This window comes from Brachyhypopomus gauderio, chromosome 5 (assembly GCF_052324685.1).
Source record: "Brachyhypopomus gauderio isolate BG-103 chromosome 5, BGAUD_0.2, whole genome shotgun sequence".
NCBI classification, from domain to species: domain Eukaryota; kingdom Metazoa; phylum Chordata; class Actinopteri; order Gymnotiformes; family Hypopomidae; genus Brachyhypopomus; species Brachyhypopomus gauderio.
This window is the reverse complement of record NC_135215.1, coordinates 9,214,275-9,224,851: the sequence shown is the minus strand read 5'-3', so window position 1 is coordinate 9,224,851 and position 10,577 is coordinate 9,214,275. Positions and strand designations below refer to the sequence as shown.

At 44.4% G+C, this 10,577-nt stretch overlaps 1 long non-coding RNA gene across 1 annotated transcript; it reads left to right on the top strand.

Annotated features, from left to right (window-relative positions):
* Positions 1 to 6,270: 6,270 nt before the first annotated feature.
* LOC143514349 (uncharacterized) lies at positions 6,271 to 7,311 on the top strand. The gene is made up of 3 exons (XR_013130836.1): positions 6,271 to 6,409; positions 6,502 to 6,581; positions 7,041 to 7,311. It is a non-coding gene; the product is annotated as an uncharacterized LOC143514349 (long non-coding RNA).
* The last annotated feature ends 3,266 nt before the right edge of the window (positions 7,312 to 10,577 follow it).

The window sequence follows — 10,577 nt, the reverse complement described above, 5'->3', positions numbered from 1 at the left end:
CCACACCTGCTTCTACACCTGCTTCTACAACTTAGAACACACCTGCTTCCACACCTGCTTCTACACCTGAGACCACACCTGCTTCTTACACTTGCTTCTACACCTGAGACCACACCTGCTTCTACATCTTAGACCACACCTGCTTCTACACCTACTTCCACACCTGAGACCACACCTGCTTCTACACCTGAGACCACACCTGCTTCTACACCTGAGACCACACCTACTTCTACACCTGAGACCACACCTACTTCCAGCACTGTTGATGTCACAGCTCTAGTGTGGCCATTTTCAAAATACATTTTCTTCTTTTAGAGTCACTCTGTTATTGATGTACTGCTGGCTTTGGTTTTACTGCCCAGTCATACATAAAACTCTTTTGAGTTTTATATCACAAACAGAGACCCTGACATTGTACTGGAATTTTAGCTCCTACAGCTTGGTCTCTTTATTCATTGGTCGTTTGATTCATTGGTCTCTTCATTCATTGGTCTCTTGATGAGTGCAAACCGGGTCTGAGATGGCAGAACACCCTCATCATGTCATTCTTGCCGTCATGCTCCATGGAGAAGATGAACTTTTGATGTTCCACGTTTACAAATTTGCTTCATCTGTCTGTAGAACTTTTCTCCAGTAGTGATGTGGAACATCAAGAGTATTCAGATTAATGGACATGTTATTTTACCGAGCCGTGGTGTCCTCGATACTGCCCTCTCACTGAACACCACCATTATAGTTAGACTTGTCAACACAGTGTTATCAAATGTGAGATTGTCTGCAGATCTTCACCCTGGTGCTCTGCATCACACGGGGGTGGACTCTACCGCATACATCTGCACCGATCTGGTGCTCACTCCTGGTGTAGCAGCTGTACCGAGTTTCATCCGTTTCACGCTGTCACATCAGCCTGTCTGTTCACTGATGGAGGCCTAAGTCATTGGAAATCCTTTGGTAACAGTTTATACAGTCAAAAAGGTAAGGACATTTAGCGGAGACAGATGTGGAGGAGATGAGACAGATGTGAGCAGTAAATGAGACAGATGTGTAGGACCTGGGTGCTGGATCAAGAATGGCTTGCAGCAGCCTGTCCAGATAAGTGATGCGGAGAGGAGTCCCCTGCTTGGAGGGAACCATGACGATGTCGGATGACGTTGTCAGGTGGAAGATGCTCACTAGGGTTAAGATTACGATTAGGGTTAAATCAACACAGACTGTGAAAATGGTCCAAGCGGCCAAACAATACCTCTTGGTATTATTGGCAGTGGCTCCCTTATAAATCTTTAGGCTTTTCTTTGTAAAAATGTAAAAGGCACACACACTGACACACACACACACACACACACACACACACACACACACACACACACACACACACACACACAAATGTGTTTTCTACCGTAAAAGCTGGTCAGTAGCAAAAGGTCAGATCCTCTGTTTGTATCCCTTTAAACAGACAGTCTGAATCAGTTTTACAGGCATGTCTGGGGATCAGTTCTGCTATGCCCACATAAAGATCTTAAGCACAGGGCACAGATCACTGGCCAGGACGGACAGCCCACCTCGTTTAAAAATCCCACAATCCCAGGTTTATCTGGCCCCAGACAAATCCCCACCCATCAAATCCCTATGTGAGCTCGGCATAATGTAATCGCCGGACATTGGTGCAAATCCGATTGCTGTGACACACCATGGTGGGGGGCCTGCTCTGGCCCACACGTGGCAGGAACAGCCACTCAGGAATCCTTCCAAAACGCAACATTAGCGCAAGCTGTAAAAACGCCTGCATGTCCAGCGCCCATAGGCTGTGCTCAGTGCCAGATGGGCCAACTTTTATGAAATATAAAATATTTAATCCAGAAGTGGCCGACAGAGGCACAGGGCGACAAGGCTCTCTCGTTAAAATAGCCATCAGAAAAAGCTGCTTTCTAGATCATTGGAGATCCTGGATATCTAAAGTAGCACTATAGTTGTAGCAAGCCTGTAGAAGAAAAACCTGAACTTGTGCTTTTTTTTCCATTTGTACAGAAGACCATGAGACTATTGCAGTTTGAATAGTTATCACAGTCATTTTATAACGAGACCAAGTGTTGGTTACTATAAATAAATGAAGACTGTGATGGAGACTTCAGCAAACCTGAGCAACAGCTGAGCAGCATCTGGACCCGGCTCAGTTCAGAGAGTCCACGCACCCACCGCTCCCACCACATCCACCACACCCACCGCACTCACCACAGAGGGTCCACACACCCACCACACCCACCACAGAGGGTCCACACACTCACCACACCCATCGCACCCACCACAGAGGGTCCAAACACCCAACACACCCACCACAGGCCTCAGTCTTACTGCCAACATGCAGTGGGGCAAATTAAACACTTTAGCACACTGGAGAGGGCAAGATGAACAGCAGTGGAGACAGGCAGGAAGGATTCGGTCAGTCTGTCTGTCTCTCTCTCTGTCTCCTTCTCTATGGCCTCTCTGTCTCTCTCTGTCACTCTACTCCCTTCTCTATCCACCTCTCTCTCTCTCTCTCTCTCTCTCGGGGGCAGGGAATGCTATTTGTTGGCCTGAAGGGGTCAGCAGCGGGCTTCATGAGACACACGCAGTTACGGTGCCTCTGAATGCCGCGTGTGTCTCTGAATGCTGCATGTGATGTTGAGGGCCAGAGCCCAGCAAGATGTGTCCCATGGCTGTCTGGCAGGACAGAGGTGTTAACGGAGTCCTGGAGACGGGCAGTGTCAAGAGAATATGGACTGAGTTCAGCATGAGGGCACAGTGTCAGGAGAGTCTGGGGCTGATCGCATGGGCGTACCTGTCCCGTGACAGACATGAGCCGATAATCCAGCAGAGATCTTTCCTTCCTGCGTCATTGCACTCTAATGTTCTACCCGAACCTCGATCCGGACGCCAAATCCAGGAAAGACAAGTCAAAGACCTTAGACAGGACCTCCAGGACACCCTGAGTCCTGATACAGCCTATGTTCTCTGTCCCTCAGCCTTAAGCCAATAGCAATTGTTAGCATACTTAGCATCCTTTATCCATTACCATCTATTAGCAGGCGTTAGCAGGTCTTCTCCTCCCGGAGGCGTCTTATAAATTGCAGGCCTGTTTATTCTGATCAGTGGCCGGCTGGCCTGCTCCATGTTGTATTATCATGCAGTGATGCTCCTGTAAGCTCTTAGGGGTTTATTTATTTGTGTTTGGACTCCGTTTACAGCTTGCGAGTGACCCCGCCCAGTTTTCACAAGTGCTCCCGACAGCAGGCCTGCTTAACAGCACCATTCGCAATTAACATACTATTAGCATAATATTAGCATGTGTGGATATGGGTGTTAATGGGCACAGAAAAATGCTTCAGAAATCAACTGGGTAATAACATACAAATCAGAGAGCAGGATGCAGGCGAGCCTCCCATCACACCACTTCGCCGAGCTGCTCTCCACATAACAATACAAACATGCAAATGTGCAGGACTGGATGTGTTTATAGGACTCCTAAGAATCATCACTGGCGAGAAATACTGGTGCGTCCAGGGTCGTCTTTTTTGAAAAAGCCGCAGCAGAAGTATGTGGACATGTCCCAGTTGAAACGACACAGGACCAGGAAACAGGAATGGACCAGCACTAATTAGTGACATGAATGCAGTGCAGTGTCTCTGGTAGGAGGAATGTCTTGTGAGGGATGGACTGTGGGCGGGAAGCAGTGGGCGGGACACAGTGGGCCGGACACTGTGGGGTATTGGATGGTCTGCAATGAGGCTCTGGGTGAACCCCACTGCCCTGTCAAGGGTGTGGTTGCATTTGAGTGCCGAATTAGTGTTTATTTGAGTTATCGGAGTGATACTAGAGTGCTGAGTTAGTGTTTATTTGAGTTATCGGAGTGATAGGAGAGTGCTTGAGTGGTACATTCTTGTATCTGGGATGAATAGAACTGGTTTGGTAGGTGTGTACGTAAACAGATGAATGTGTGTGCATGTGTGGCCTTGGTTGCATAGTACTGTGTGTGTGTGAGTGTGCATGCGTGTGTGTATGAGAGTGTGAGTGTGTGCGTGTGTGTGTATGTGTGCGCGGGTGTGTGAGTATATGTGTGTGTGCATGTGTGTATGTGTGCGTGGGTGTGTGTGTGTGTATGTGTGTGTGTGTGCTTGTATGTGTGTGTGCGCTCGTGTGTGTGTTCTCTCTAATCCCTCCTCTTCATGAATACATTAAAGGATGTGTGTGAGCGTCTTAAACTCTGGCGGCACAGTAGCACATCACATCCTCTTACCTCCTCTACATCATTAATGTCACTTCGTCTTCACTCCATCTCCAAACACCCACGGTACAAATCTGCACATGGCACTGCTGTCGCAAGCAGACCTATGGAACACACACACACACACACACACACACACACACACACACACACACACACACACACACACACACACACACACACACACAAATTCATAAGTGCACAAGCTGATGTCATAAATAAACAATAAGAATTATGCAATTTTTTGAATTCAAACATTTAAAATGTAAAAACATTTTCCTCTTTTCCTTCTTTCCCCTTTCCTACCAACACACACACACACACACACACACACACACACACACACCACTTCTAAAAGCACACACTGGCTGGCATTATAAAATCCCACTTTATTATTTTGTCATCTCTGTGTTGAATATAATAATAAAATATTACACAGTAATAGTTTCATCATTCGTTTGTAACTCTGAAGTGTTTGACAGTCACTGTGCAGAGGTTTGTTACACATTTTGAACTTGAAATATTAAGTGTAAAAATCCTGGAATTAAATTCATATGGGGAATTTGACGAATAATTTTTTTTTGTATCATGTTGAACTTACCAGCAAGGAGATAATTTCAGAACATTTGACCACAGACAAAGCTGTATTATTTCACATTTCTAAATATATCCATTACTAAACTATGTAATGGACTTTAATTAAAATACATGTTGCGTGTAGATTTCTAGTGGCAGAGCCATTGTAAGCACACTGTTTTGAATAATAACCCAAATATTTTATTCTGGATCTCAACTCGCCGTGTCACTGATTCAACACACTCCACTACACAAGTGGACAAAAGGTGAGAACTTGTGGACAAAGTGTATATTACACAAAAGAACTCGGGTTCCCACACTGCTTCTACATTACTACTACTACTAGACTACACTACTACTACTAACTACTACTAGACTACACTACTACTACTACTACTAGACTACACTACTACTAACTACTACTACTACTACTACTACGAGACTACACTACTACTAACTACTACTAACTACTACTAGACTACACTACTACTACTACTACTAGACTACACTACTACTACTACTACTACTACTACCACTACTACTACTAGACTACACTACTACTACTACTACTAACTACTACTACTACTACTAGACTACACTACTACTACTACTACCACTACTACTACTACTAGACTACACTACTACTACCACTACTACTAACTACTACTACTAACTACTACTACCACCACCACTACTACTACTAGACTACACTACTACTTCTACTACTAGACTACACTACTACCGCTACTACTACTACCTACTACTACCAGACTACACTACTACTACTACTACTACTGCTACTAACTACTACTACTACCACTACTAGACTACACTACTACTACTACTACTAGTAGTAGTTTAACTGGTTGGACACAAATACAAGCATTCATGTGGTCTATTATGAAATATAGAACTACACTTAATATCAAACAAATAAACTAAACAAGCCTAAAGACAACTACCACGTAATACTAACTACAGTCAGAGACAATTCAATGAACAAGGACATTAACATTTTAAATATATAGCAACACAGACAATCAAAGGTACGCAAAGCAAACCTACATACTTACAAACTATAGTAACTATACAATAGTAAGTGACAGTATAGTAACTATAGTATAGTAAGTGACAAGACAAACACAAAGCAAACAAAACTAGGAAAAGAGACTGCACTGAACACAAGATATACAAGACATAAACAAACAACCAACAGTAAAACTAGAATACTTAAGGTAGAAACTGCAAACAAAACGACAGGGGCTTCATGCAATGACCAACAAACTTTCACTAAAAACATGGAAAGAAATGGGGAGTTAAACTAGGCACAGGTGAATAGCACTAATGAGGAGGCGGAGATCAAGGACGGGGCATGAAGGCAGACACAAAAGGAAATTCAAAATAAAAGCACACATAAAAGGAAACCAGGATCAAAACAAGAAGTGGTGCAAGGGGGGACCGCATTGATGAGGAGGGGGTAAATGTGACAACTAGTATCTGGAAATATAAAACGCTCCTCAGGGAATAACTGCTCACAATGTGCCAGGGGAAACAGCCAGTTGGGAACGCCAAATGGTAAAGTTGGAATTCTCTGAATTCTCCACCAGCGGTCCGTTCTATAGAGTGACAAATTACCCATATACCCCTATTCTCCACATTCATGTCAGATGGTGAAAATTTCTTGCACTGGCTGGAATCAGATTTGGATCTCCTGCTCCTCAAACAACATTTTTGCACAGGATTGTGGGTAAGACAGCTCTTCTGTGGGTGGTCATGTTTCTGAGTCAAACTGGGCTTCTTGTCTATGTACTGGGGCACTGTGGGACATATTTTGGGCAACATACCTTTACCTAAAAACATAGGAGTGACTTTACACTGGGACTCTTTATACCAGAGGCAGGACCACACACCACACACGGAAAACGAATCTACAACAGCCCATGGAATAAATACAAAATCCATCCATGTGTCTGAATTCCAAATAAACTTCTAATACCAAATAGTGGTTTACTATTGCCAATTCCAAATTAGTTTAACATGCTATGTTTTGTGATGTAACTGTCCTAAACAATATAAAACATACTACTTCAATCCTGAAGTGTACAAATTCTCCCAATAAATCCCATCTGAAGCTTTCAGACCTGCCCTGTCAGAGTGCATGAACATTTTCAGTGTGAAAAGCTGAAGGATTTTGTATGTATTTCAGCGGTTTGTTGGAGCAGCTCTGCTGGGACTCAATGTGGGACGCTTGGTTGGTGCTGGTTCGTTGGTCTCCTGGGTAGCTGTTGGGATAAAGTGCTGGATGAGAAGAATGAAGACACACTGACGGAAGTTCTCAACACACTGCTGTCTTTATTAGCGCCTAAGTCGGCAATAATACTGAAACGTCAACTCAGAACAGATGGTGGCAACCCACGAGTTGGGTGATTTTTTTCCTTGATAAGAGTACATTAACTCCTGCTTTTTAATGTGGTATGGATAACATCAATAAAAGAAGAGAAACGAAATATACAACTTATATTACACTGTGTTATGAACAAAATATAAATCTATAACTCTATGTTATATTTACATAATTATCTCGATTTTTGTGATGGTAAGATAAGTTTTTAAGTATGTTTTTTTTTAACCATGTTTGCTTTGAGCTCCACACGACATTGATTGTCTTATCTATTTTTATTCATAATCAGAATCATCATCACCTTGTTGTGCCAGCTTAAATGATTGACAGCATGAGAGTGTGTTTGGGCAGGTCTACCGTCACTCAGCCGTGATTGACAGCATGAGAGTGTGTTTGGGCAGGTCTACCGTCACTCAGCCGTGATTGACAGCATGAGAGTGTGTTTGGGCAGGTCTACCTTCACTCAGCCGTGATTGACAGCATGAGAGTGTGTTTGGGCAGGTCTACCTTCACTCAGCCGTGATTGACAGCATGAGAGTGTGTTTGGGCAGGTCTACCATCACTCATCTGTGATTGACAGCATGAGAGTGCGTTTGGGCAGGTCTACCTTCACTCAGCTGTGATTGCGTCTCTGTTATCAGACTGTGTCTTCTTAAAGGGTCACCAAACGGTCACCAAAAGAGCGTGTGAATTGCTGTGGCACTAATGTGTGGCAGTCAAGACCACCCTCACCTGCAGTGGGTCACGTCACTGCATGGCTGTGTAGAGCTGGATATGTGTGTGTGTGTTTGGAGGGGAGGGGGGTGAGAACCCAGCTGCAGACTGAGGGATGCTCTACTAAGGTGTGGAACTCAAACAAAGTCATCACCTCCAGAACTGGAGGCCACAGAGAGGAAACACACAATATGACCACCCAGAGGAGCATGACTGCAGACAGGACTACATGTCCCACGTAACAGCCCCTCTGATTAGATCCGATTTACAGTTCTAGGTACGTGACAGATATGTGGTTTATACCTCTGAACTGAAATATAGTATGCTTACAAACAGTTGTAAGAATGCATCTGCTGTGACCAATGATATTCCACCAACTCTCAAGAGGACTACAAATCCCAGTAAACATCAGCCATGTTTTTTGTTCAGTGACAGTGGGGAATAATATAACTGTTAAATTTATCCTTGACAAAAGAAACAGAAAAAGGAGATAGAAAACTTCACATTATACATAAACCATTACAAATTACAAAATTAATAATAATAATAATAATAATAATAATAATAATAATAATGTTCGTCTCATGTTTTTTCTCTGAGTGTTCAGAGTCCTAGTGCTTTAAGACACGGGTTTGGAGTTCAGGAGATACACAGACGGTGGGAACACAAGCGAATAAAGCACCTCTCTCTCTTCCTTCAGCAGGTGACCGTGATCCCGTGTCCCAGAGATACCAGCCAACGGGCAGAACAAAGACGACCCAAACGCAACAAATGAAACCGGATCAAATAAAAAACCACAAAGAAAGCGCAGAGTCATTAGACTTACAAACCTACGAGCTAAAGAGAAACACTGTGTAGAGCACAGTCTGTCATAACGTAATCATTAAAAAAGAAAAAAACAGGAGAGGAAAAAATAAATTATACTGTACATTACTTACTAAACTTAGGAATAACGCTGACCATCCTTATAATTATTGTTAATAATATTATTACACTAGAGGCAGTCTGAATAAAAATAAAATATTCAAATACAAACAAAAACATGCAGAGTCCTAACTGCTCCTGCTTTAACAACGTTGTTAAAGAGTCATCAGAGTGATGTCATCATGGAGACCTAACGCAGATGGGCGTGGAGGGCGTGGCAAAACAAAACATCAACCAACAAGAAATGCAACACTGTTTTCCAGACAGGGCTAGAAGAGGGGCCCCCTGACCCCGCCTGTGCACCCTGGAGGGGGGACACGCTGGGGTGGAACGAGTCCTGCTCTGGGTCCTGCACTGGGTCCTGCTCAGGACCTTTTAGACTGTTGGGCGAGGCGTCCTGGACCAAGCTGGGAGATGAAATTTGTGTGGACACCGGTGAGAGATTCTCGCCCTGTTCCATCCAGACACGGGTGTGATTTGTGTTCCAGCAGAACCCAGATGGAGAGGAGACAGGCATTCCCTCTCTACGCCTGCCTGGGAACCTGGGGCTGAGGGGCGGGGAATGCCAGGCCAGCCGTCAATCAAACTGCTGCCATGCCAACAGAGGCCACACAAGTGCAGTGGGAGGCAGAGGGAGGTGGAGCTATCGCACGCTATACTGCACCCCCTGCAAAGAACGCAGGAGAGAGACTGATAGAGCAATACATGTGAACAGAGGGAAAGAGAGATTGATAGAGTGATATATGTGAACAGAAGGAAGGAGAGATTGATAGAATGATATATGTGAACAGAGGGAAAGAAAAGGGAGAGTTAGGATGGAAGGTTCTGTGGAGGATGACGGATGGCAGTGATATTGTGGAGAGGTTCTCGTTCTCATGCCACACACACACACACACACACACACACACACACACACACACACACACACACACACACACACACACACACACACACACACACACACACACAGATGTTGCTCAGTGCTTGGAGGTTCCCCTGGTAAAGTGAGCTCTGTGAGCAGGAGCAGGGGATCTAGAGGTCCTCTGTTCTTTATGTCGTGTTGGCCACTGACCCCCCCCCAGGGATCTCTCTCTCCTTCTCTCTCTTTCTCTCTCTCCTTCTCTCTCTGTTGCTCTTGGAATAGAGCACAGTTCTCTGTGCTCTCCCTAATGGCAAAAACAGTCTGTTCAGGGGCACCGAGGGGCGGAGGTTTGGGGGTCTGGACACAGCAGTCTGGATCTTCGTTTGAGTTCTCATAGGAATCTGTGTTTTTTCTCCACTCCTGCGTATAAGGACTATTCATGGACACAAAAGCTTCCAGATATCCAGCACTGTATCTGTCTGCACTCAATAAAACATACAAATCAAACCAAAGACAAACACACACTTAGCAACGGCCACTTACAACAACAAAAACGTGAACTCTGACCACCCTTTCATTTAAAAAACAAAGAAATGTAACTCTCTCTTACTCTAACACACACACACACACACACACACACACACACACACACACACACACACACACACACACACACACACACAAATAGTTCTTCTGTAGCCATCTCTTTTTGATAGCCATTGTCATATCAGTGGATGCTAAATGAGGTTTGTTCCGTGTCAGATGTGGACAAGGAGTGATGCAGGAATCTTGGCAGTGCCACACACACACACACCCCTGTGAGAGAGCTCCTCCACCCACAC